The sequence below is a fragment of the Ursus americanus genome, chromosome 21, assembly GCF_024610735.1.
Source record: "Ursus americanus isolate L20-20 chromosome 21, mUrsAme1.1.p, whole genome shotgun sequence".
Classification (NCBI taxonomy): domain Eukaryota; kingdom Metazoa; phylum Chordata; class Mammalia; order Carnivora; family Ursidae; genus Ursus; species Ursus americanus.
Window position 1 is genome coordinate 3,309,945 of NC_142147.1, and position 27,638 is coordinate 3,337,582.

At 55.4% G+C, this 27,638-nt stretch overlaps 1 protein-coding gene across 1 annotated transcript in view; it reads left to right on the forward strand.

Annotated features, from left to right (window-relative positions):
* The first annotated feature begins 20,679 nt into the window (after window positions 1-20,679).
* The window catches only part of CLMB (calcimembrin), a 30,594-nt gene continuing 23,635 nt past the window's right edge, over window positions 20,680-27,638 (forward strand). The window contains exon 1 of the mRNA XM_045772771.2: window positions 20,680-20,902. The gene's annotated coding sequence lies outside the window, so the exon portion shown is untranslated. The remainder of the gene's footprint in view (window positions 20,903-27,638) is intronic.

Below are 27,638 nucleotides of genomic sequence, written 5' to 3' on the forward strand. Positions count from 1 at the left end.
TGGGCTGTAGATAGTAAGGAAATTCAATTTTATTTATATTTCCTTCTGCCTCAGCCTCCCTCAGTTTTATGGAGGGAAGGATGATGTCAGGTCTTCATGAATTATGGATCTCTGGAAGTTAGGAATTGATAAGAAAGCTTCTTCCTTATAAATCACTAGGACATGTGTAAACTGAGGGAGACTCCGGTCTTGCAGGATTGTGATCTCTTAGTTAATTGTTTGTTTTTCCTTTCCTTAGCTTTAGGGCAGCCAGGAGTGCCTGAGGAATATCAATCACATATATCGGGGGGGGGGGGTTGTGGGGTGTCAGCTTCTGCTTTGTCCTCAGTTTGCTTTCTGTTCCCGCCTCAATAGTGAGACTCTCGTGTCCCAGGAGCCCCGTCCTTGTCCCTGCATATCAGGACACGCACACAGAGACCTATAGAAAAGGCACAAACCGAAAAAGCAAAATTGTCTGAAGTCTCGCCATTTTCTGAATATCTTTCTGATCACTTCTCCCTAAATGTCAGAGCTCTGTATTTTGGAATTCTGAAGTCCTAGATTTAAATTTTTTGAAAGAGATGTGCCATGAAACACTTTTATAGGATTGTAATTCATTATTTCTGGAACCCATACATTGCCCACTTACATTCATGTCCTAAATTCTCTGTATCCCCATCTGAGACATATTTGGCAAGAGTTTTTTTGTTTTAATGAAAGGTATTTATTGAAGTACAACGTATACGGAAAAGAGTACAAATCACAAATGTGTAGCTCAGTGCATCTTCACAAAGTGAACGAAGTAGACAGGCTCCTGTCTCAAAACATAGACTCTTAGGGGCGCCCGGGTGGCTCGGTCAATTGAGCATCTGATTTCGGCTCTGGTCCAGGTCATGATCTCAGGGTGGTAGGATCGAACCCCACGTTGGGCTCTGCGCTCAGCGACGAGTCTGCTTATCCCTCTCCCTCTGCTCAGGCCCCTATATATATATGTAGGGCCTCTGGTGGCTCAGTCAGTGAAGTGTCTGTCTTCAGCTCAGGTCATGATCCCAGGGTCCTGGGACTGAGTCCACCTTCCAGCTCCTCGCTCAGTGGGGAGCCTGCCTCTCCCTCTCCCTCTGCCTGCTGCTCCCCCTGCTTGTGCTCTCTGTCATATAAATAAAACTTTTAGGTATAAATAGAGAGAGAGGGAGAGAGAGACTTTTCAGAACACTACCGACGCCCCAGAGTCCCTCGTGCTCACGCCCTGGATTAGGACTGCCTGACTTCTGAGCGTGGCAGAAATGCAAGTTTACAGTACATACTCTAATTGTGTCTGAGATTCATTCACATCATCGTGTGTAGCAGTTTTTCCATTCCTGTGTAAATAACAGTATCAAAGAACCCCACTGTGGGTACCTGTCACTGTTGGTGGACATGTGGGCTGACACAGACAGCGCTGCCATTCACACTCTTGTTCGGGCCCTTTCGTGCATGTTTGTCTCAGGATTACGTGTAGCGGTGAACCTGCTGTCGGTGCGTGTGTGCAGGTTTTAGGGACGTATTGTCAGTGTGTGAGCTGTCCCATTTCACCGACACTGGGTGTTGTGGGTCTTTAATTGTAGACATTTCTGTGGTGTACACTGGTGTCTCATGGATTATTGGTCTTAATATGAAAAGCAAAATGACACAGCTTCCAGAAAGTCACACAAGAATATACTCATGACCTGGGCTTGGCAAATATGTTTAAATAGGATGTATGAATCGATTGTACTACATTGAAATCAAGAACTTCTGTTCCTCAAAAATCATAATCAGGGTGGCCCAGGGCAGGAGAAGATATTTATAACACAGTCACTGCACAAAAAACTTCGATATATCCATCCAAATACACTAAAAATTACAGATCACTTTTTCAGAATAGTTTGACAACCCAACTGATTGGGCATTTCCCAAAAGAAGATACCGAGGTGGCCAATAAACATATGAAAATGTGCTCAACTAGTATCACCCAGAAGCAAACTGAAAGCACAGGAGTCCGTTTCTTAACGGGAAGGAAATGTCAGGAAGCAGAATCCTCTACGAGTGCCCAGCTCAAATACCCTGGCCGTCCCCAGACACCGTCACACAGCTGTGACTTGGGGCCAGATCTCCTCCAAAGACACAGCCACCTCCATCTTCTTCGGTCCTGGGGTCATGTGTGCCCGAGACTCCGCTTCAATACCTGGCCCAGGCAAACGGGGAGCAGCAGTTACAGGGTGCAGGCTTCAGCTGGGTTTCTCCTCGCCGACATAGGGCGTTGACCTCTGCAGATCTTCAAGGAAGATGACTCCCGTGGCCTGCCGCCCCGCCATCCCAGCCTCCTCCCCGTCCTGCCCTGCAGCTCTGAGCTAGTCTTTCCAGAGTGGAATTGTTCTCTTAATCACCCATAATGCCTGGAATTTACTCAGCTCCTGCCTTCTGAGGAGCTCAAAGTCATTTGCAGATCCTGCTGGTAAAATGGCTGCCCCGTGGTCAAGCTCTCCGCTAAATTACTTCTGTGCTAAGAGGTAGTTTCCACAACGACTCCTCAGTCCCGGAGACCTGGGGCGCCTTTATGAGCTGGCTCTGTGCTGGCTGGAGCCCCAGGAGGAAGGCACTGTTCAGCCAGGCTCTGCAGGGTGATTGGGGCGGGGGGGGGGGGAGGGGCGGGGGGGTGTTCTCCATAATTACAGGAGCGTGGTGATCCAGGTGGGCTGACGCACCTGCAGACCCAGCCACGTGCTGTGCCACCACTTGTGCCTTGGCAGAGGGAAACTGAGGCAGGGCTTCTCCCAGGCGAGTGGGGAGGCTGGTCGCAGAGAAGAGGAGAGTGTGTTTTGGTTGGGGAACCAGGAGAGCAAAGCAGATGGGGAGAAACCCAGGACCCCAAAAGTAAGTTAGGACTTACCTGCATATTTTCCCCTTTTCAGCAAGGGGTCCCTTGGCTCCCTTCCCAAATGTGTCTCCCAAGCAGCGCACCACTTAGGCCCCAACCAGCCAGGGCCTCAGGTACCCTTCTGTGGACCCAGACAGAAGGGGCTGAGTTCGAAGGCAAGAGCCGTCCCTCTGGAGAAGATGGAAGCCGGGGGCAGAAAGACGTCCCTGAGGGATGCCCACCTGAGCAGTCAGAGAGGCAGGACCGAGCCAGGACCAGGAGTTTGGGTGGGGGAGCTGGGGTGGGCACGGAGAAGCAGGGCGTCGGTGCCAGAGGAGGCTGGTGGTGGATGCCAGAACCCTCAGCCAAGGGGCTTGGGCCTGGGGGTCGGGGTTCCAGCTGACTAGCTGGTATCTGGCCATCACCCCATGGAGGAAGTGTGGACACTGCCTATACAGGCTCCGTGAGGTGGGGCAGGGAGGGACTATTCCAGAGCCTCAGGAAAAGGAAGCGTTCTTTTGTGCAGTTTCCCTCCGTGCTGGTGACCAAGAAGCTCCCTGTCGTAAGAGAAAATGTGGGATCCCTTCCTGCCCCCTCCCACATGGCCTAGTTCTCCCAAGAAACTGCCAGCAGCTGCTCCAGCTTGCTGAACCCCCAGGGGCACTCAGACCCACTCCAGACCCCCAGAAACACGCTGCAGGGAAGAGGCCTGGAAACATGCATCTCTGACAAGCTCCCCTAATAGAGCCTGGCTTTCTGTCTCACTGTCCTTGGGTTAATTTGGGTAGGAGATTGAGGCTCACAGGCTAAGCCTGGAGCTGAATAAATTTGTCATTTATTGTCCCCACTCCCCCAGAGCCGTCAGCTGGGGCAAGACCTCCCCAGCACCCCAAACAGTTCAGCCCAGGCTCTGTTCTGCTGAGTCACTGGGGAAGGAGCGCCACAGGCTGACAGGCACATCACGGCTCACCTCCACCCTCTGACGGATGGATCTGCCAGCACCCCCCGCCCCCCGCCTTCCCAGGACCAGGAGAACTGTTTTAGAGGTGGCACACTGAGCTTTCAATAGGCAGAAAGTTCCATTGCGCCAGGGCAGGCAAAACCTCCCCAGTCAACTAAAAAGAGGAAGTGCAGCCGCGGGGCCTTTCCTGGGGATCTGCCCCACCCCGCTCAACAGGCCTGGCCACCCAGCAACCCAGGCTCTGAGAGGATACGAAAGCCCCAGACGCAGGGCCTCCTTCCTGCAGCGCACCAGTGGCAGGAAGTATAAGGTCGCCAGTTAGCAAGCTGGGTCGGTGTTGGCCTGGCCTCTGCTGCTGCTGCCGCCGCCGCCACCACCACCCCTGCCAGCCAGGGCACCTGAGACGGGGACTTTGACCCCAGCTGAGGTCACAAGGGCTGAGGAGGTGGAGGCTAGGTTGGGTGACCCTCCAGGCCTTACCGAGTCTGTTGTCCCGGAGCAGGCGCTGGGAACGTCCTGGAGACACCAGAATTCCAAAAGTCTGGACCAGCCTGGAAAACTGCCCCATGGCTGTTTCCCTCCTGCTTCCAGAGGCGCCTCGAGGCTCCCTCGCTTACCCCAGAGGCCTTGGGTTCAACTCTGCATCAGCTTCTGTCCTCTAGATCAGCTCTGTTATGACCAATGCTATCTGAAGTATAGTGGGGAGCGTGGAAAATGAGCAGAGGCCGAGCTCGGCCATCAGCAATATTTCTACCCAAGGATGCACAACCCAGCACGCCATTTGCTAAAGCATCGGGATTGTAGGGCCCCTAAAGGAACTGCAGGAAGGGAAAGTCACCAGGGCATCCCAGGGCCCCCTTAGGGCCTGCCTGGACTGAGTTACAGGTCCTTGAACACTGAGACTTCCCGTGGGGACCAGAAGACCCTCTGTCTGGCCCCTTCCAGCCCGATCTGCGATCTGCATCTGGTTACGGCTGTGTTTCTCAGCGTAGGGGTGGGGTCTGGGCCCTGGGCTGCTGAGCACTGAGCATACCGCCCCCCCCCCAGCCCCTCACCCCCTGAGCCACTCCACTGCCTTGGGCTCCAGGCTCCATAGCGGCTTTAATTCTGGGAACACTCTACATTCTACTCCTAAGGGCTCAGAGCCTTGTGGCGATGCTTCCATTCACACTCCAAAAGGCTCCGAAGCTAAGTGGCGCCCTGGGGAGCACAATAGGAAAAGAGACCCATCTGCTCACTGCCTTCCCAGAACTGGAGTGGCAGGTGAATTCGGGTGGGCCTCACAGGCCTGAACAAACATCTTTGGCTTGTCCTTGGCCATGGCTTCCTGGAAATCCCTGCTCTGTCAGCCAGGCTGGTCTCACTACCACCGACCACAGCTCTTGGCCACGTGTGAAGTCCTTGTGTCTCTGTGTGTCCACGCGCTCATCTGCCCTCTACCCAGGCCTGTTTCAGGTTGAAGCCCCCAGGCTGGGATCAGGTTGCTTTCTCGCCCTGGCTTTTCTGGCGTCTCTGGTGGCCGTCCTTGGAGCACTCCACCATCTCCCACCCCACGTGTGGATGCCCCTCCTGCCACAGGCTGTGTTCTGCTCGTTCTCCCTGAGCTTTGCCTGCTCTGGTGTCTGGGCCACAGGCAACCCGCTCACAAGGGCAAACCCTCCCTCCCAGGCTGGCAAGTCATCAGGTCAACCGTCGTGAACCAGCGAGGTGACAGCATGCCTGATATACCCAGACTCTGGCACTCACTGGGTCTTGAGGCAGCTCACCCCAGTTCTGATTGCCAGAAATTTCCCCTTCTGTTATACCTAAACCAGTCCCCTTCTGACCCCAGTGCCAGCCCCCAGAGCCCCACTAGCGTCCCACAGCCACCTTCCCTGGAGAGCCTTTCAGAAATGGTGATGTCCTCCACCTCTCCACAACACACCCCACCCCCGGCGCCCATCGTGGTTTGATTCCCTTCGCCACGTGGGTTGTATCTCCCGTTGGCCCATCCCTCTATCCTCAAAGCCAGGAACTGGGGATATGAGCCAGGGATTAATTGCACAGAGTAAGCTTCCGAAAGTCACGGGGGCCATTGGAAGGACTGAGCTTAAAGATAATTTCCGTTCTCTGCAAAGGCCAGGCATTTAGTCCAAATGAGCAGAGTCAGGAGAGGGCCAGGCCAGCAGGGGACAGGGAGCAGCCAGAGCCCAGATGGCCATCCCAGAAGGGCGAGCTACTATCCCCAGCCTGAGACGCAAGACGGCCACTGATCTCTTCTCCTAGAGGTAAGGGGGTGCTGCTGGGGGCCTTGCTAGGGGCTTCAGCGCAGGGCTTGCAGGGAAACGCAGCCTCGTCCCCCTGCCCCATCTCCAGACCTCTCCAAGTTTCGGGGAGGAACCCTCTTTTTGTCCTCACTCTGCAACTTCCCGTCAGTATTTAACACCACCTTCTGGGTGCCCAGCGGTGTGCCAGGCACTTTCCTGGACCTCTTCTCGTGAATTTTTAAATCTGTGTGTTTATTTTCTTAGAGCAGAAGCCATATATACCCCTGGGGTTTTTTAAAGTAAAGATTACAGGGGCGCCTGGGTGGCACAGCGGTTGAGCGTCTGCCTTCGGCTCAGGGCGTGATCCCGGTGTTATGGGATCGAGCCCCACGTCAGGCTCCTCCGCTATGAGCCTGCTTCTTCCTCTCCCACTCCCCCTGCTTGTGTCCCCTCTCTAGCTGGCTGTCTCTATCCTGTCGAATAAATAAATAAAATCTTTTAAAAAAAATAAAGTAAAAGATTACAGAAAGTTACAGCAGAGAAAGAAGCCCCAGTGTGTCTCCTCTCACCTCCCCAGTCCACAGTTCAGTGGGAGTCGTCCCAATTTAAATTGAAGGAGATAGGAATTCAGAGGCAGGCAGGAGAGAAAGTTCGTTTCTTCTCCTGTCGGCTGGCTGTGCCCCGGGAGGAAGACGATGCTCATCTGTTTGCACAGCAGCTTGCTGGTAGGAGAGCCCGCTGCCCAGCAGAGAACCTCCAAGCCTTCGGAGTTTCGTCTCTAGGCAGCAGGGAGTGGTGACTCCCTTCCCTCTCCAGCGAAGGCGGGCAGGCCTTCCAGGGGAGTGAGCTGCTCTCCGGGGCCCCAGGGCACCTTGCAGGTGGACCTAGGACTCAGAACCCCCCTTCTATGTGGACCCCCATCCCGCTGAATATTTTTATAGCTGGAAAACATAAAGGTGGAGCTGCTGGTGGCCACGTCCTCAGCAGCGTTTAACTTGGTGTTAACTTGGTGCACACCTTTGAACGCGGTGTGCTTGGAGGGCCGCTGAAGTCGGTGGGTGACTCTTCGGTGTCCAGGTGGATTTGTCCAATCCGGGGAGAGCCATCTGCAGCCAGAGCGGGCACCACCTGCCTCTCCAGGGATTAGCCAGGGACCCAAGCATAGGGCGCGACTGGGCACCTGCGGACTTGAAAAATGATTTCAATCTCTGGAAAAGGAAAGCAAATCAGCACTGATCAGAGGCAGTATATGAAAGGGGTGAAAATGCCAGTCCTGAAAATGGCTGGCTGAGCTCAAATCCCGGTTCCATCATGAACGAGCTGGTAATGCTGGGCAACTTACTCAGCTACCCTGCCTCAGTGTCCTCACCTGTAAAATGTTCTTGTCCTTAGACCAGTTCTTTTTTTTTTTCAAGATTTATTCATTAGAGAGCGTGTGTGTGAGCATGAGCACAGGGAGGAGCAGAGGGAGAGAAGCCTAAGCAGACTCCCCGCCAAGCACGGAGCCCAACATAGGGCTCAATCCCAGGACCCTGAGATCATGACCTGAGCCGAAATCAAGTCGGCCGCTTAACCGACTGAGCCCGTCAGGCGCCCCTAGGCTGGTTCATTAGTGTCGGGAGCATAGTAAGCGTTCAACAAACATTCACAACTTCTGTGGGTTCAGGGCGGCTCTTACCAGACACTGGTCACGAAAACATGGCCACACTCTTGTTCCACATCAGCTCAGGGACATAGGGACTCTTATCCCCTCTTTGAGATGTGGAAGCCAAAGGGCACGGAGGTCAGGTGACCTTCACAAGGCCATTCTTTAATTCACCTTTTAATTCAGAGGGGCTTTAATTTGTTATTATGAAATACCTCAAGTACAATACCTTCTCATGCCCTCTTGTATTCAACACCGAGGAGCGTCTTGCTGTCGTTGCTGAATTTGTTAAGAGTTCAAATGTTGAGGGACACCTGGGTGGCTCAGTTGGTAAAGCGTCTGCCTTCGGCTCAGGTCATGATCCTGGGGTCCTGGGATCTGGACCCATATCATCAGGCTTCCTGCTCAGCAGGGAATCTGCTTCTCTTTCTGCCCCTCACCCCGCTTGTATTCTCTCTCTCTGACAAATAAATAAATAAAATTAAAAAAAAAAAGAGTTTGAATGTTGAGCTAAGACCCCCTCTGTCCTCCTCTCCCCTGTGGGAGTCAACCACTCATCTGAGGCTGGTAGGCACCCTTCCCTAGAGCCCACTAGCATCGCCATGTGAACTTGTATGCCGCTTTGTCTTTCCAAAGTGTTCCCATCAACATCATACCGTCTAAGTTTATGTTTCCCCGCTCAGTAAGCCTTTGCTTGTTTCCTGGGTGGACGCCCATAGGTCTGGTTTTTTCCCCTTGGCTGCGGTGCGATCTCCCATCAAATAAATAGGTCGTTCATGAATGACCATAACGTGCTACAGACTGTCCATCCGTTCTTCTGACAAACAGCAGTCCCTAGTTCGCAGTTTCACCTGTGATGCTAAGTGAACACCCTCACGCCTGCCTGCTCCCGCTGGCTCGTGTGGGTCTCCCAGGGGACACAGGCCCCCCAGTGCTGGGGCTGGGCAGCAGGGGACAAGCTCCCCAGATACTGCCTGGGTCCTTCCATTGCATGAGCAGGGAAGAATTCTCAGCACTCCAGCCAGAACCAGCACTTTCAAGTCATCCGTTGGGCAGGCGTGCAGTGGCTTTGCCTCATGATCCAGGCTTTAAATGCTGGTCAGCACCTACAGCTCTCCAGGGACTGGGCGTCATTACCAAGGAATAAAGCAAGGACCAGAAACCCCGTCTCCTGAGCCCACTAGGAGACTCTGGACCGACCACCTCTGCCCTTGCATCCTGTAGCACCCCCCCCCAGCTCTGATTTACCTAATGGGCTGTTTACATACCTGCCCCCGACGGTACTACCGGGCCCCCCACCCATAGTGCTACTGGGCCGTGGGCTCCTCCAGGGCAAGTCCGGGTGTCACTATTTTTGGTATCTCTAGATCTGTGCTGCCCGACACAGCAGCTGGCAGCCACGTGTGGCTCCCGAGGACTTAAAATGTGGCTGTTCTTTTTTTTTTAAGTAGGCTCCGTGCTTGGCATGGAGCCCAGCAAGGGGTTTGAACTCATGACCCTGAGATCAAGACCTGAGCTGGGATCAAGGGTCAGATGCTTAACCCACTGAGCCACCCTGGTGTCCCCAAAATGTGGCTGTTCTGAACGGAGATGCCCTCTAAGTGTAACATACATTCTGCCTTTGAAAGACTGAGTACAGAAAGAAAGAATATAAACTCCCTTATTAATAATTTTTATATTGATGTGATGAAAGGGTCATTTTCTGATAAATTGGGTTAAATGAAATATGCCATTAAAACGAATTTTGCCTCTTTTTACTTCTCTTAACAAGGCGCTAGGAAACCTGTAGATGGCACTTGTGGCGTGAATTAGATTTCTGAGGGACAGCGCAGCCCTACACAATGCCTGGCCGGCCCTTGTGGCAGGCGCCCAGGGCAAGTCTGATGAATGAGTGAACGAAATCAGATACTTAGGACGGGAACATCCGAGGTGTAGCCGAGCCCCCCACCCCCCGGGCCCCACCCCTGGTTCCTCAGATGGTACCCACCTTACCTGAGAGCCCTGACACCCTTCCCTTCCTCCCTGCCCCTCCTGCCCCCAGGAAGTGAAGGGTGGGCTGCGGGAGACCGGCTGGGAGAGAAGGCTGGGCTCTGCCGGGCCAGCCTCCCCTGAGCAGGGCCTCCCTAAAAGCCCCACGCTGATAGGGAGGTACTGTCCCAAAGAACAGCTCAGGTCCCTTTGGGGTCCGGTGAACACCATTATCCCCCTCCCAGCCGGGGCATGTGACCGCTCTACCCTGCTGGCACTGTCCCCGAGCCCACGGGAGGCCAGGGCCACACTGTAGAGGGTTGTGAGCCAGCTGCTGTGCCTGCCCAAGGCCTCACGGAAGAAGAATGCCCCTGGGCACGGTGCCCAGGCCCTGCACTCCATGGGGCCACTTTGATGCCCTGAGAAAGGTTACCTTTGAAGCTGCCAGCAGAGCAGCTGAGCCAGGCGGGGCTGGAACAAAGAGCCCTAAGGTTTCTAGCCCTGGGCTCCCTGCAGAGTTACCCCTGAGCAATGGGGGGCCTGGTCTGAATTGTCGGGGGGTTCCCCTCTCCTTCCAAAGATGGGCAGAAACCTCACCCATATGGAAGCTTTGGGAAGAAATCTGTGTCACTTGAAGTTTCGGGGGACTGAATGTTACCCCAGTAGACACAGTGCTTACACATTTTAATAGGTTTAGGCGGGAAATGTTTACCAATGACGTTTACCCTTTTCTCTGTGACAAATGGTAACCATTAGGTCCGAGGCTGGACAGTTGAATGGTGACACCCTCAGACCCCAGTCTTTCTGTTGTCCCCAGTGGCCACATTTCTGGGCCCCCAGCTTGCTTTTCCTAGTTCTTCGTTCTCCTCCTCCGATACTGGAGTCTTCATTGGCTCCTGCTGCATCAGGGCATCTGCTGTCTGCGTCCTTCCCTGACCTCACTGTCCCCCCGCCCACCTAGATCCCCTCTGAAGTGACCCCTAGCAAGTTGAGCTGGAATAGCCACACTTACTCAAATGTGTGTCACCTATGGACTGGGTCTTACCTCTGACCCCTGGGCGTCTTTGGCACAGGGCTTCGGGGTTTGGACAGGTGAGGTCCCCAGACATGCCCTCAAATGAATGGCATTACTGTCCTTATAAGCACATACTGATATGTGCACGAGAATGTCTATCAAGAGCCACAATTCCCTGCAGATCACAAAGTACCAGTCTTTTTGTCTTCAAGATGGTTCTAAGATCTGCTGTTTGCCTGAATTTGGCAAGATCGAAATTAATTCAACAAAGCAGACTCACCTGTGGGCTGAAGGAGGCACAAGACTGGGAGCGGTCCTCGATTCCTCCTGTCCCCACCCCATCTACTGGCCACAGATCCCGTCCCTGTCCCCCCCAGGGATTCCTCCTCTGTCTCCCCCATCCACTGGCCACAGATCCCATCCCTGCCCCCCCAGGGATTCCTGCTCTGTCTCCCCATCCACTGGCCACAGATCTCGTCCCTGCCCCCCTACCCAGGGACTCCCCCTGTCTGTCTCTCCACACTCAGGACCTCAGCTCCGGCCCGGGTTGGGGCCTCCAAATCTCCTGCCTTACGAGGTTCCACCCCAGAACCCAGTACACTGATGAAAATCTCACCCACACCCACCATCAAACACTATTGGCTCCAGAGATTTTTTTTTTTAAGATTTTATTTATTTATTTGAGAGAGTGAGAGAGAGCCCGAGAGCAGGGTGAGGGGCAGAGGGAGAAGCAGACTACCTGCTGAGCAGGGAGCCCAACGTGGGGCTAGATTCCTGGGCCCTGGGATCATGACCTGAGCGAAGGCAGACGCTTCACGGACTGAGCCACCCAAGCACCCACATTTCCATGTCCTAAGTGAACTTTTATTACCTTCTATTTTGCAGCTTTGTCTGTATGTTAGAACCTATGGATTTTTTTTTCTTTTACATTTAACCTCTGGACTGAGTCATCCATTCTCCGCATTCAGTTTCCAAAGAGACAAAGAATATGAAGTGGAGATGGTCCAGGCCCCCACCCGGCTGCACGCAGGCTGCCAGCAAACCTGGTCTCTGTAGACCCTCCAGGTGCCTGGCGCTCAGGCAGACACGTGCAGAGCCGCGTCCTCCTCCCTTGTGAGTGAAAGGACGGGGCGTCCTTGCTCCTCTGCACCTGGAGAGCTCTCTGTCTCAGGAAATGAAGAGCTGGTCTCTCCTACTGCAGCAGAGCAATTGTATTTGTTGTTTATTGTCCTTTCCTGCAGCCCCGGACCCACTTCACAGGCCCCCACCCCAGCACGCCTCTTTGAGCTGTCTGCTCACCTGCTGGACACCCATCACCCTTTCCCCATTGTCAGGAAGCCAACCTCCAGAACACGCCCCCAGGGCCCCACGGGGTCTGGCCCCTCTGACCTCCGGCCACAGCTCCCCCTCCCTCAGCCCCTCAGCTTCTCTGCTGGGCCTCCCCAGGGCCTTCGAGGTGGGGCTGTCCCTCTCTTCCTGCCATCATCCCTCCAGACACCTCCTTGCCTTGTCCCTGGACTCTGCCATCTGCTGCTCCTCCCCTGAACTTGGCTTCCACGCCCCCCATCATGCGAGCCACCATGATGGCAGAGCTCTGCCTCACCGGCCCACGGTCTCCGTGAGGCAAGGGGCTTGCTGGTTCTCCAAACCGCAAGCATCTGTCAGAGGACAGCCACTTGTGAGGTGCTGGCCCAGGTGCGGGCTGGGAAACAGAGGACTTGATGCCAAATCCCACAAGCACCCCTAACGCCCGAGTTCCGGTCAGAGTGACTGTCCGCAGACCCCCCGAGGTGCCAGGCAAGATTCCTTCTGCCTCCTGGCCACAGTCCTCCACCTCTCCGTCCTTCCATTCCCCTTCTGCTCTCCCCACCCTCCTGGCTGTTCTAAGGGCCCGCCTTTTGCCCTCTTGCCTCCTCTCTGCCGGTGTGAGGGTCCCCAGCCTCCCCTCTACTTCCTGCAGAACTCTTTCAAAAGCCCCAGAGCCGGACCCCTGTTCACGCATCTGCTGGCCGCCTGGTCATTCCAGGCCCCACGTTCCCAGGGGAGGGAGGGGGGTGCTGCCTCTTCCGAGGTGTTTCTGTGTCCCTGTTGCATTACAGGTAATGAGGTGTCCTTTACATACCATAAAAGTCACCTCTTCCAACGTGCAGTTCAATAGCCTTTAGAAAGTGTCCAGCCCCCACCTGCCCGTCTGCAGCCCTCCTCATTCTCAGCCCAGCCCTGGCAACGGCCAGTCTGCGTCATGCCCGTTCGGCAAGATTCAGGTGAATAGACGCGTGTGATCTGAGCCCTTTCCCATCTGGCTTCTCGCACCCGGCATAGCGATTTTGAAGTTCATCCATGTTGTGGCACGAGTGGGTGCCTCCTTCCTTCCTTCCTCCCCGCACCTGAGGAACGCCCCACTGTGCGGACGGAGCCCCGTGTGTGCGCCCACTGGGTGGTTGTGAAGAAAGCCACTGTGAACATGTGTGCGCGGGTCTCTGTGGACACAGGCTTTCATCCCACCTCTCCCGTGGAATCGGTAGGTTCTATGGTAGATGAATATTTCAGTTTTTAAGAATCTTCCCAGCCATCTTCCAGCGTGGCCGTGACCTCTTGCGTTCCCCGTGGTCATGTCAGACCTGCTGCACGTCCTCACCTGACATCTGCTATTTCCCATTAATATTATTAAGGCCACCCTGGCCGCATCTCACCATGGGTTTGACTTGCATTTCCCTAACAACTAATGACCTTGAGCTTTTTTTCCGGTGCTTCCCGACCATATGTGTATCTTTGGTGGACTGTATTCAAATCTTTTTTAAATTTAATTTTTAAACTTAAATTTAAGTTCTTAATTGTGTTACTTGGCTTCTTGTCATCGAGTCCAAAGGCTTCTTTCTGTGTTCAGTCCTTTCTCAGGTACGCGATTTGCAAATACGTTCTTCCAGTTAGTGGCTAGTCTGCTGATTTCTATAATGGTGTCTCTTGAAGGTTTTGATTTTGGGGATGCGGCCATCAAATCTCGTGACTTTCTGTCTGTTGGCAGATGCTGCTTTGCCTGCGGGCTGTGGTGGTCTGGGCTCTCGTGGGGCGGCTTTCTGCCCTTCCCCCACGGGCAGCCCCAAACGTCCCTGGCGGGGGGGGGGGGGACGGGGACACCTGCGCTCTCATGATGACTCTGGTCCACAGTGTGCACCGAGGGCAGCAGACTGACACCTGACTGCCAGGCAGAAACCCGGGCTCTGCCACCCCTGGCCCAAGACCTGGGGGGAGTGAGGCACGGCTCCCGGTCTCAGCCCCTTGCCCATATGAGGAGGGATTATAGTGTCTGCGTCAGAAGGTCATTCCACTTACCACGGTGCCCAGCACCCAGCCAGCGCCAAGCCCGCGTTAGCTCTCACTTGTCTGGTTCTCTGAAGTTTATAGTGGGCTTACGTGCACCCTCATGTTTGACCCTCCCGCAGACCTGGGAGCTAGCGCTCCTCCCCCCATCTTCGGGGAAAGGCTGAGTGACCTACCTGCATAGGGCCTCACAGCCTGGAGGGGCTTGCGGACTGCAGACCCGCTGCTTTGCTCCCTGCTCCCAACAGCAACTCCTAGAAGGCTCGAGACTCATTCCCCAAGTCCCCAAGGCCCCATGCCCATGTGGATGCAGGGATGAGACCCGGTCACTGCTGCTCCCAGCCCAGCCCTCAGCCGTCAGCCCCCGAGGGAGACGAAGCTGTGACACAGAGCCTGGTCATCAGGGCTGGAGGACCCTGGGCATTGGGGGAGCGTGGGGGAGGGGGCATCTCAGCCTTCCCCACAGTGGGCTAACCCCCCTGCAGCTCCTTCTGACAGCCTGGGAGCTGCAAGGGCTCTCGCGGGACCCTGTGGGGCAGACAGCCCAGCACTGATGGGGATGTCCCACCGCGCAGCCGCCAGCTCCCGTCTCCTGGGGCCTGTCTCCCCAGGGCCTGAGTTTCTTTTTTAACTTTTATTCAGAGAATTTTCAAGATGGTTGAGGAAAACTAAATTATCGTTGTAAGACGCGAATTGGCAGGAATGTGTCGAGCCAGTGCTTATTTATATCTAGAACACTCACTGTGTCCTGTGTGAAGGAGAATGCATTTAGCTTAATATATAAAATGAATAAAAGGGAAAATTGTCATTTAAAAAAAAAAGGGAGAGAGAGGATAGCACAACCCGTCCCATGGCCTCGTCAGGGGGCTCTCATCTACTCTCCCATCCACTGAGTGAACTCCAGGGCATCAGTCCGCTCCTGGAGCTCCCATTTCCAACATCCCGCCACACCCTGCGAGCACACACACGCACACAGAAGCTCCTCCAGACACAGAGCTGCCTGCCGTCCACTCTGCCCTGGAGGGTCCTGATGCGAGAGGCCCCCGCCCACCTCTCGGAGCCCCATTTCCACATCTGTAAAGTGGGACGTCAGTGCCCCATGCTGGCAAGGTGTCTCCAGAGGCAAGCCCCCCGGACGACCACAGAGTGCCCGTGAATGCCAAGATGGGCTGCAAGGCAGGACACACAGCAGGGAGGGTCAGCTGCAGGCAGGCAGGGAAGAGAACAAGAATGGGGAGAGGGACACAGGGCTTCGAATATCTGTAGCAACAGCAACAGAAACTTAAGCAAATATAGCAAGTTGTAGGTGTACATTTTCTCAGGCTGTATGCTTTTTTGGACATTTGAAATAATTCATAAATCTAACTGCAGCAGGCTAAAGCCAGGCTTACAGAAAGCGGTAATGCAGATACGTCTATCACTCAGTAGAAACTTCTCTTGGCTCTCTTGCCGTGTAACACAATGTCCCAAAACTAAATGGCTTAAAACAACAGCCACGTTATATTTCCTCCCAGTTCTGTGGGATGCCTGGGCTTGACCAGGTGGTTCTTGGGCAGCTCATGACTCTGGCGGGGACTGCTGTCCCCTGATGCGGACTTGCCTATGCCGGATGACCCAGATCCCTGCAAAGCCATCTGTGACTGGGTGGTGCTCCCAGCATGCAGAGCGGTTGTGCCACAGTGACTGGGAAGGCCCAAGTGTGGAGTCTCCTAGGAGGCACATCTGCAGGAGCCCCCACCGTCCCACCCTGCTGCCACATCACAGGCTGTCCTGAGCGGGGGTGATCTCCACACCCACCCCCGGCTAAGCCTCAGGCCTGCCCTGATGTCCTTCCGGCTCAGAAAGTGTCCAAGACAGCCACCACACCTGCTCTCCTCTTCACTGCCTCTGGCCCCGTCTCCTGATGCAGCCCGATGTCACCACTGCCACCCTCATCTGAGCTGCCTCTTCATGACACTGAGGAGCGGCACCAGCGAACCAGGCCACGGAGACAGAACCAGCCTCCTCCCCGTATCTGGACACAGCTCCCTCAAAGAGACACTGCCCCCTGCAGCTCCCCCAGGCAGCTGTGCTGGTTTGGCATTTTGGCAGATGGCTCCCTTTGGGAATGGGCTCCAGCATCTACTTCTTTACTGAAGACTTGGGGTTCCTCACTCAGTCATTCGAACCTCATTAGTTCTGAAGTACAGAGCGTCGCACTGGGCCGGGGATATGACGGTCAGCTAAGCGGACCTGGTTCCTGCCCTCTTGGGTCTCACCTGCTAGTGACAGATAGGCCTTCAGCAAGCTCGCCAGCAGGCCCAGGGCAGACTGCAGTTCCAGACGGCAAAGGGACACTTGCTTGGGGCTCTGAAAGTTGGGAGAGGTCACTCCGGGCCAGGACAGGGGAGAAGAAGACATTTCAGGAGGCGGAAGTTGTCCTACAACTCTCGTCCCTTTTCTGCCCTCCTCGGGCCATACGCTGAACCCAGAATCCCCAGGAAGTGTTTCCTCCTGATGCCTCCCCAGGGGCTTACTCCAAGAGCCTTTTCTTGTCCACCTTCTCCAAAGTTTTAGCTCCCCAGCCCCACCCTTCACAGCCTCCTCCTGTCTTAGGTTTCCGCTCAGCACACAGACTCTAACATCCGTGGGGGCGAGGGCTTTCGACTATCTCGGTCACTCGCTAGAGCCTAGAGCCACGCGTGGCAAATGGTGGGCACGCAGTCCGTGTTGAGAGTTCTTGTTGAATCCTGCCCAGGAAGCTGTCCATGCAATCATCCCGAGGGGAGGAGTGGGGAGAAATTGTTGTGGCCATTCTTCTACTTCCTCTGCGGACCAAGGGGTTCTGGGCTGAGAAGGAAGGGCTTTGGGGGACAGGTGTCGGGGGCCTGACTTCACAGCCGCCCCGCCAGGCCCGCACCTAAGGAATCCACACCTGCGCTGCAGCACCTGCTTTTTCCCAAAGCCCCAGGTGATTCTGATCACAGGCAGGTGAGCGGCCACTGCCCTGGCTTGGTCTCCAGGGTCTGCGGGTTCACGGCTGTCCACCCCCCCCTTCAGTGATGGCTGCTGCCAGGTGGGGGTGCAAGGTGAGCCCACTGAGCCTGCCTCTCCTCCCAGAACCCACAAGGTCCCCACCACCAGCTTCCCGTTACCTGCCCCCACCCCCAACCCTAGACCAAGTTCCTGGAAGTGGTCACCTCACCTGGCTGCCAGGAAAACCGTGTCCAAGTGGGCTCTCTCTTTTTTTAAAACCAAGTTTTTGTTTTTGTTCTTTTTGTTTTAGAAAAATAACTTTTTTTCCAAGATTTATTTATATAAGTAATCTCTACCCCCAATGTGGAGTTTGAACTCATGACCCCAAGATCCACCAACTGAGCCAGCCAGGCGCCCCTATTTTGGAAAATTGCAAACACACACAGTAGTAGAGAGAGTAGCATAATGAGTCTCCACATAACGTCAACAGTTATCAACATTTCCCATCATTGTGTTGTCTCTCTCCCCCCTCTCTCTTCCATCTTTTTATTTTCCTGGTCACTTTTTTAAAAAATATTTTACTTATTTATTTGAGAGGGGGAGAGAGAGTGAGTGCACAAGCAGGGGGAGAGGCAAAGGGAGAGGGAGAACCAGACTCCCCGCTGAGCAGGAGCCCAACCCCTGGAATCAAACCCAAGCCAAAGGCAGACACTGAACCAACTGAGCCACCCAGACGCCCCTTTCCCCGGACACTTTTAGAGCAAATCAGTCTTCATACTAATTCACTCATAATACATTTCCATATGTATCACTAACAGAGAAGAGCTTTTATTTTTTATTATTTTATAAAAGATTTTATTTATTTATTTGAGATAGAGAGTGACCACACAAGCAGGGGCAGAAGGGAGGGAAGAAGCAGGCTGTCTGCCGAGCAGGGAGCCCAATGCAGGACTCAATCCCAGGACCCTGAGATCATGACTTGAGCCGAAGGCAGATGCTTAACCAACTGAGCCACCCAGGCACCCCCAGAGAAAGTCTTCTCAAAGCACAATGATACCACTGTCACATCCATTCAAATTCGTAATAATTTCTTAATATCATCTAATACCCAGACTGTGGTCCATTTTGCACTACTACCTCACACATACGTTTTTACAGTGGATTTGTTCTCATCAGGATCTGGACACACTTCATACACTTCACTTGGCTGATTTGCCCCCTGAGTCTCTGGCTTCCACATGGGTTCTGACGCTAGATTCGAGGTTCTCCATGGGAACAGCCAGTTAATGTCATCAGGGAGTTTTTAATTTATAGATTAATTAATTAACTTTATTTATTTGAGAGAGGGCGCATGCGGGGGGAGGTACAGAGGGGGAGGGAGAGAATCTCAAGCAGGCTCCACACCCAGCGTGGAGTCAATGTGGGACTCAATCCCATGACCCTGAGATCGTGACCTCAGCGACATCGAGTCAGACACTTCACTGACTGAGCCACCCAGGCGCCCTCATGTCACCTGGGAGACTTTACAAAACACGCATACCTGGGCTCTACCTGGACCAGTTAGGTTGGGATCCTTGGGGTGAGCCTGGGCCTGAGTGTTTCTTTATGCATTTTCATTCATTTACTTGTTAAGCTCCCCCGTTGATCCCAGTGATCCTGTCCTGCTGCCAGGGCTGGGAACCACTGGAATACACTCAGGGGTTCTCAGCCAACACACGCGATTGCACCCCCCAGTGGGCAGGTGGCTGTGTCTAGTTGTCACAGCTTGGAGAGGGGGAGGGGATGCTAGTGTCCTCTAGTGGGTGAAGGCCAGGGACACTGCTCGGTATCCCACAGTGCCTAGGACGGCCCCCATGACAACAAATGACCCAGGCCCGGACATCAGTGCAGACATTGAGAAATTCTGACCTTGAAGCACAGTCCCCCCTGTTCTCAGGGGACTGAGGACTCCCAGGGGAGGAAGCAAGTTAAACTGGAGTCTTTACATTCCTCCATTCCTCATCTCAACCCATACAGTTGACAAAACTCTCATTAGCAGACCCCTCCTGAGACTGGTGGCTCCTCCATTGGCTTGGAACAGCAGAGCCCACTGGTCGGGTGATCTGTGACGTCCCTGTGCCACAGGCCCTGGAAAGTGGACTTCAGAGTGAGTGGCTCCCTCGCAGGGCCGTCCTGAGCAGGTGGTGACATGGGTTCGCATGCACAGGTGGCACGGTCAGTGACAGGTATCCTGTTCACTGCGGTACCCCAGTGCCTGGTGCAGAGTAGGCGACCAAAAGCATTTGTAGAAATAATAAATCCCCTCTTGTCCTGGTGGAAACTGAGGCCCAGAAACACACTGATCCCACAACGAGCACCAAGCAGTCATTCGGCCAGCTGAGGACTTCTCTGCCTGCAGAAAATGTCTCGCCAGTCGTCCACCATGTCCTAACAAGAGCCTGGTAGCTGTGCCCACAGGTCCCAGGGGCTTCCACACCCCTCTGTCACCACCATTAAAGGAGATAATTCAGAGCAGCCCTGCCCCACACACAGCTCACACCCAGGACACAAGGCCCTGGACAGTCCACCTTCCCTCTGAGGGTAGGGAGTGGGGACCCTTGGAAGGAGCATCTTGTCCCTAACCCTGACCCCTTTTGTCCTCCTTGGGGTGGGGGGGGGAGGCATGATACATTTTCTACCTGTCACTCCTGACTTGATACAAAAGACTGCAACATCTTTAGGAATGACTCAAAGGGAGAACACACAGCTAGGGTGCTGACTCTATTTCCTGCAACTCAATTCTTTCCTGCTTTCACCAAGGGAGTGCCACTGGCCTGTTCTGTGACTCAGTTTCCCCTTCCAAGCCTCCAGAATTACACACAGCACAGGGTGTGGAGACCTTGTGGGCCTGGCAGGCTTCTGGCAGTGACATAAAGAACCCAGGGTAGGGGTGCTTTTGTCCCCCCGGCAAGCTGGGTAGGTGCTGTCAGAGACCTTCTCATCAGGGAGCCTCCTAAGAAACCCATTTGGATAAAAGGTCTCCACACCCACCTGGAGGGGAAGTGGAGAGTTACTCCCAGCTGGGCATCAGCAAAACCCGAAGCTGGGACAGCCAGCCGGGAGGCAAGTCTTCACACCCCACCTCTTGCTGCACCCCGGTTCACCTCCAGAAGTGAAGCGTGAAAGCCGGTGAGGAGAGTGGAAGGGCCAGACCCTAACAACAGGGAGGCTGCCTTTTGATCACGAGGGCCATCTGAAGCCCCACAGCTCTCACAAGATGGGGGTGTGGGGGCAGGCCGTGTTGCTTACTTGTCCCCAGGGCCCCGAGCAGTGTAGGGCGCTGCGGATGGCGCGATGGTGGAGCCTCCCACGTCTCGCCTCCCCTCTCAGCAGCCGGGCGACGGGGCCCACTCAAGTATGGCCACCTGGTATGGGAGAACCCGGGCGCCCCTTCCCACCCAACCAGGGCTGGGGTGCACGGCCTCAGGCAGCCTGGCAAGCAGCCCCGGGGAGGGGCCCAAACTTTCCCCGGGCCCCACCCTCCGTCCTCCACCTCCTCCCCAGGCCGGGCGAAAGGAAACTGAGGCGGGAGGCCGGAGGCGCGGGCGCCGGGCGTGCCCCTGGCACAGTCCCCGGGAGGCGGCGGGCGGGCCTGCTCCGCCCCCGCGCTCGGCCCGTGCAATCCGGCGCCCGCGGGCGGGGCGGGGCCGCTGGCAGCACCGCCCCGAGGGGCCGGGGAGGGGGCGGCGGGAGGCGTGCGAGTGGTGGCCTCCCGGAGCGCCGGCCGGGGCGGAGCGGGGGGCCCCCCATGCACTGCCCGGCCCGGGCCATGACCCCCGCTGCTCTCTCTTGCAGACTCGTCGCCCCGGCCCCCGGAGCCCGGCCACCGCCGCCGCCAGCACCCGGGCGGGCCCCGTGCATCCCGGGCGCGGCTCCGCAGTGAGCCCCCCAGGAAGCGGTGAGTGCCCCGTGCCGCGCGCGCCCCGCTGCCTGGCCCCGCGCTGCCCACCCACCCCTTCCAGAGCACGCCGCGCTCCCCGAGAGCCTCAGCCGACCAAGCGGCGTCCACGCCCCACCGGCTCCGGCTGCGGGAAGGGCGCGCCCGGGGAGGCCAGGGGGTTCCGGGGGGCGGTGGCGGACCCTCGCGAACCTGGGCGTCCCCCCAACTTCTCGCAGGCTTTTCTGCGGGGAGGTGGATTTAGGGAAAGTTGGGCCCAGAGCTCAAGTTGGGCTGTATTGCAACTTACCCCGGGCGGGTGGGGGTGTGTCCGCGCGTAGACACCTCTGGCCCCCCACTCTCCACCCGACACCCCGCGCTGTCACGAGTTCCTCGGGAATGGGCCAGACCGCCATTCCTGAGAGCTGGAAAGGAGCCCGGCCGGGGGTGGGGGCAGGAGGCCTCGAGAGGAACCATTTCCCCTCTATCGAGTATTTCAAACTATATTATTTATGAGGTGCCTCACTTAGGGGCCCCCTTGGCTCCCAGGGCATCAAAGCAGGTTTGCAACCGCAAAGGGCGACCAGTGTGAACCCACGCGCGACTTCTTCGGGCTGGCTGAGCTCAGCGGAACTGGGGGAGGCTCTCAAGAAGGGGGACCCGCAGCTCCGCTCGCCCGGCCGCGTGGAGTCGGGGTCAAGGGCGGTCGGACTCGGTCCGGAGGCGCCGGGCTGTTGGGCCGCGGTGGACCCGCGGGGAGAGTCAGTCTCTACTGGCCGAGCACCCGGTGGATCACAGGGGAAGGGGAGGTGGAAGGCACTTCTGAGAGAGTGGAGCCTTTGTGGCACGAGCGCCCCATCTTACAGATGAGGAAACTGAGGTTCAGAGAAGTAGAGCTGGATGGGCAGGCCCTGGCGTTTCTGCCCCACCCCCAGGAATCCCCTCGCGGGTCCCGCCCTTACCTGTCCAGGCCACACCCACCTTGGGTTCTTTGTCCCCACCCTGGGTACCGGTTCCTCCGGATGAATGGGTGGATGGATGGATGGATGGATGGATGGATGGATGGATGGATGGGAGAGAGGAAGGGAGGGAGGGAGGGAGGGAGGGAGGCCAGCGGTGTATTTATGGAAAGACTTAATCCCTCTGCAAGCCCCAAGGAGGCCGAAAGCTTCACCACCTAATCTCCTCTCCCTGGAAGCCCTTCCCTTGCTTGTGGGGTGCAACTCAGTGGGCACTGAGCCGGAGTTTAGGTCACCTCTGAGGACTGGAGCTGGGAACTTCTCCTCAGTGAGCGTGGAAAGGGAGCAGTGCTATTTAATGTGTACCGAGCACTTGCAGTGTTCCAGACCCTGCGGTTAAGAGCCAGTCCCTTTTCATCCTCTGACCAAGTAGTGGTGTTATCCCCATTTTACAGATGAGGACACGGAGCTTTGTGAAGGTCATAAGGTGGGTAAGTGGCAAGGGCAGGCCTTGAACCCCTAGCCCCCACAGTGAATTGCTCTTGAATATGGCAGGGGCCAGGCCAGGCCTCTGGGACCAGCAAATGCAACACCTCTGCCCCATTAAAATCTTATGAACATATAATATACACATGGTAATATGTGCACATCAAAAGTGTAAACCAGAAACAGAACTTCCCCAGGAATGTCCTCCTGCCCCTCCCAGCAGCAGTCACCTCTGGAGCCAGCGGTGGGTCCCATGTCTCCCAGAGGCAGTGCCACATCCGAAAAACTTCAGGAGGTGAGCGGGCAGGTACTCACTGCTGTAGGCTCGTAGTGTGTGGCTCCTGTCATCAAGGCTGTTGTGAAAAATAGTTGCATGTTTTTCGAGGCACCTGGCTGGCTCAGTGAGAAGAGCATAAGACTCTTGATCTCAGGGTTGTGAGTTCGAGTACCACATTGGGTGTGGAGCCTACTTTAAAAAAAATTTTTTTTTAAGATTTTATTTATTTATTTGACAGAGATTGAGAACAAGCAGGGAGAGCAGGAGGGAGAGGGAGAGGGAGAAGCAGGCTCCCTGGCTGAGCAGGGAACCCGATGTGGGGCTCAATCCCAGGGCCCTGAGATCACGCCCTGAGCTGAAGGCAGATGCTAAACGGACTGAGCCACACAGGTGCCCCTAAAAAAATTTTTTTAATTGCATGTATTTTTTAAAGGTTTTATTTACTTATTTGACAGAGAGGGAGAGCACAAGTAGGCAGAGTGGCGAGCAGAGGGAGAGGGAAAATTACGCTCTCTGCTCAGCAGAGAGCCCAACATGGGGTCGATCCCAGGACCCTAAGATCCTGATGCAAGCCAAAGGCAGGTGCTTAACCAACTGAGCCACTGAGGTGCCCCTAATTGCGTATTTTTTAAACTAACCCTGTGGTTAATTAATCATTAACTTGACTTCTAATAGCATAACCCTTATTTTTAAATAAACATTTTTATTGACATATATGAAAAGGTACACAAACCTTAAGCATTGAGCTTGACAACACAGAGGCTCAGAGCGGACAGTGGGCAGGTATTTTGCTGAGAGTTACATGGTCAATCGCAGGAAAGCCAAAGCTGAACCCCAGGTGGCCCAGGACCCTTCTCCATGACAGAAAAGTAGGTGGGGATTTCAGTGGGTGCCTTTGCCTCCCCGCCCCCATCGTTTTTCACTTCCTGTTGGTGAGCGGCTGTGGGCCAAGCAGCTGTCCCCGCTCCCCCCCCCCCCCAGAGAGGAGCTCGCAGCCTCCTGCAGGTCTGTGGGCTAAGGCCAGGGAGATGCTCATGTTTGCACTCTGTGTACCAGGATGGGAGGCATGTTAACGCTTGTAGCATCTGCTCCCAGCACAGACCCTTTGGCTGGAATTGCAGGAATTCTAATCCTGTTACAAAAAGCAAGTGCCTTTTCTAAAGAAGGAAGAAAACCAAGATGTTCCCTGTGCCTACTGGGAGCCCAGGGTGGCCAGCCTGTTAGAACCTTCTTCCCGTGTTTGCAGGGAGGAGACGGGCGTGGAGAGATTGCCCACGTCCCTGGCTGGGAGCGGCACCCGGTTCCATCCTTACTTGGTGGGCGCACCCACCCAGCCCAACTGTCACATTCCTCAACTACGCTTCTTCACCCCACGCCCTCTCCTTGGGCTTCGGGAGGCCTTTGTGAAGCAGCCGAGGTGCCACACTGCTGCGGCGAGTCATGACCTCCCGAGGGCCATTCCGACTCCATCCAGGAGGTGGCTCTCCGGAGACCAGCATCAGACTCCCAGTCGGACCCGGCCGTGCACTCACTTTCCCGCTCTGGGCCTCCAAGTCCTCATGTAGGAAACCCGTGTGAGCACCAAGACCACCTCCATGGAGAGCTGCCGGATTTCACAAACAAAATACAGGATGCACCTGGCTTGCGACTCTTGATCTCGGGATCGCGAGTTCAAGCCCCACGGTGGGTGCAGAGACTACTTAAAAGTAAAATCTTAAAAAAAAAAAAAAACCCAGACACCCAGTTAAGTTTGAATTGCAGATTAATGGTGAAGGCTTTGGGGTCTGAGTATGTCCCATGCAGAAATTGGGCGCTGTATATTTTATCTGGAGCCTTTTACCTCTGGCCCGCCCCTTCCAGCTCTTGGTGCGTATCATTCACTCCGGAAAGACGTCCCCTCACACTCCGGAGCCCAGCCTCTGGGCCACAAAAGTAGTAGTCAGCCTGCACTGGGGCCAGACTTCCAAGAAGCAGGGTTCCCCCCTCCCCCCGTCAGTGGTTCTGTGTCTTGGGCAGGCAGCGCCACATCGGAACTACTTTTCACCTTGTGCGGAGAACACACTGGCTTGCTTTCCCCCGCAGTGCAGACGTGTAGAAAGTGAGCCGGGACGCGCTCACCGCAGTGGGCTGGTAGTTTCTTCCAGGGGCTGTAAAAACCGTCACAGACAGCTTGGCCAAGTGCGTCCTTCCCCTGGAGATGCTCTTTGAGAACGCCGTGTGGTGTGCAAAGCAGCTGATACCCATCTCTCTCAGTGGCTCAGAGGAGAGGCGGCCCGTGCAGGAGGAGGAAGCGTGCAGCATTGCCGTCCTGCCACTAGAGAGGATCCTGTGGGGGCCATTTGGCGGTAGAGCGATTTTTATGCCTGGGTGCAAGAAAGAACCTGTTCTACTTCAAGCTGTTGTGCAAATAATTAACAATCCGCTGTTTCAAAGAGAACGAGCAGCCCGGTGCAATATGAAAGGGAGGTTTTTCACACTCCAGCAAAAGTGTGAAAGAGAGAACATTTATACCTACACTAGTGGTTCTCCCGGGCCTGACTGCACTTGTGCCATCTTGCCGAGCAAAGGGGACCCCTCCCACTAGATCGTTTCTCCCCTCCCATTAAATCTCTTTTTCCTTGTTGCAGAAATCTGTACCTTTTTTTTTTTTTAAGATTTTATTTATTTATTTGACAGAGAGAGAGACAGCCAGCGAGAAAGGGAACACAAGCAGGGGGAGTGGGAGAGGAAGAAGCAGGCTCCCAGCAGAGGAGCCCGATGTGGGGCTCGATCCCAGACCGCCGGGATCATGCCCTGAGCCAAAGGCAGACACTTAACGACTGCGCCACCCAGGCGCCCCAGAAATCTGTACCTTTTAACAAACAGAGGGCAGAGCCACGGCGTATAGGATGATGGGGCCCTGAAGCCGAGCGCCGCTGGGACCCCTCGGAGCACCATCCCCCCGGCTGTAGAATGGGGTGGCAGTAATGTTTCTCTCTTAGGGCACTGTTAGGGTTGAGTGGAGTAATTTTTATAATAATCTTGGCCCAGGACTTGGCCTCTTAAAAGCATTAGCCGGATATCTGTCAGCTCTCATTGCCGTGATGCTGCTAGCGGGGGAGTTTAAGGTGGAAGCAGCCGTAGTCCCGGCAGTCGGGCCTCCATTCACACAGTTGGAGAATCAGGCTTCAAGTCCTCCCCCTCCAAACGGCTCGGCCCGTTCATGGGCTCTGTCTGCGGTCTCTGGCCAGGCTGGCCCTCCACCAGCAGCCCCATCACAGAGGGAGTGGAGTGCACCACCCCTGGGAGCATCTCCTGAAACGGCAGCCCAAACCAGGGACCACTCCATGGGCCGCCCCCCGGGGTGGTCTTCTAATGCAGCGCCCTTACAGGAGTGCTGGTGGCAGGGTGCCTCTTTGACAGCCGAGGACACGGAGACTGGGGGGGGCCGAACTTCAGCACCTCTGGCTCAGAGAGGGAAATGACTTGCCTGAGGTCACACAGCTCTTGGACCCTGGTTCTTCCTTGTTGCTCCGGGCCACTTCCCACCTGCTGCCTACCTTCTGTCCTGTGGGGAGGTAGAGGCAGAGTGACCGACCAGAGTTACGGCCTGTGTGCTGGGGGACAAGAAACGTCAGTGTGTGAAAATTCTCCATTTGGGAATTAGCGAACACAGAATCGCAGTACACAGACATGACCCCTTGATGTGACCTTGCCTGACCCTGGTGCAGCTGCTGCTTTTTTTTTTTTAATATTTTATTTAATCATTTGTCAGAGAGAGGGAGAGAGCACAGGCAGGGGGAGCAGCAGGCAGAGGGAGAGGGAGAAGCAGGCTCCCTGCTGAGCAGGGAGCCCAATGGGGAACTCGATCCCAGGACCCTGGGGTCATGACCTGAGCCGAAGGCAGACACCTCACTGACTGAGCCGCCCAGGCGCCCAGGATTTCTCAAACACAACAATCCGTCATGAGCTCCCACCTTTCAGCCTCAGCGCCCCTACCCTGACTATGTCATCTCCCTGAGCCCACAGCACCACAGTGCTTTTTCTGGGGCATTTTACAGCCAAGTCCTAACCTTACTTCCTCTGGGAGGCCTTCCCCCGTAAATCACTGCCTAAACCCTGGGATGGGACGCCCGTAAGTGCACAGTGAAGTCAGGGTGCACTGTGCACGGCGTGTCTATACTAGGCCGTGATGTGTGAGCTGCTCACCATGGTCAGTGGGGGTCCTGGGTGTGTTCATGAGCCTGACCTCAGGGGTGCAGACCCCCAGGGCGGAGACCCAGCCTGGGGCGGGTTGGGAGAGACAGAGGTAATAAGGTCTATGCCACCCCCTGCTTACCCCCCACGCCCAACCCCAGGGAACCCTGTAGTTGAAAATGTTGTCGCTCTAGGGTCCAAAGTGCTGGGTTTGAATCCTGACCCCACCTCTTGCTACCCATACAACCTTGTACAAATTAACTAACCTTCCTGTGCCTCTGTTTCCTCCTCTGTGGAATGGGGATGGGGATGGTCCCAACCTCTCAGGGCTGTGGCAAGCATTAACTGACCAGCAATCTCCATCCAGGGGCTCTGAGGGGCACACAGGGAACACTCAAGAGATAACACCTGTTACTCCCACAGGCCTGGCCCTTCCTCTCCCCCTGAAGGCTACCCTCTCCTTGGCATCGCATCCTGCACATTATTAGAATCCCCTGGGGAGCTTTTAAAAAATCCCAATGCCAGGCCCACAGCCCAGGCCAATTACCCCAGAATCTCTGGGGGGGTACCCAGGCATCTGTATCTCCTTAAGTGCCCAGGCGAATTCGCGGTATTGTCAGAGGCAGGGCTGTGTCCGCCGCAGTGATGAGCATCCCCTGGGTCTTGCTGAGATGCAGCCCCCGAGCCTGCCGGCGGGGTGGGGCCTGAGAGCCGGCACCTCTCACATGCTCCTGGTGGTCCCATGCTGCTGGCCCAAGACCACGGTCCAGGTAGCATGGCCGTGGAGAAAGGCCCCCGCTGGAATCCACTACCTGTCTTCCCTCTGTGGCTGTCATAAGTACTAGCGTCAGACACTTGC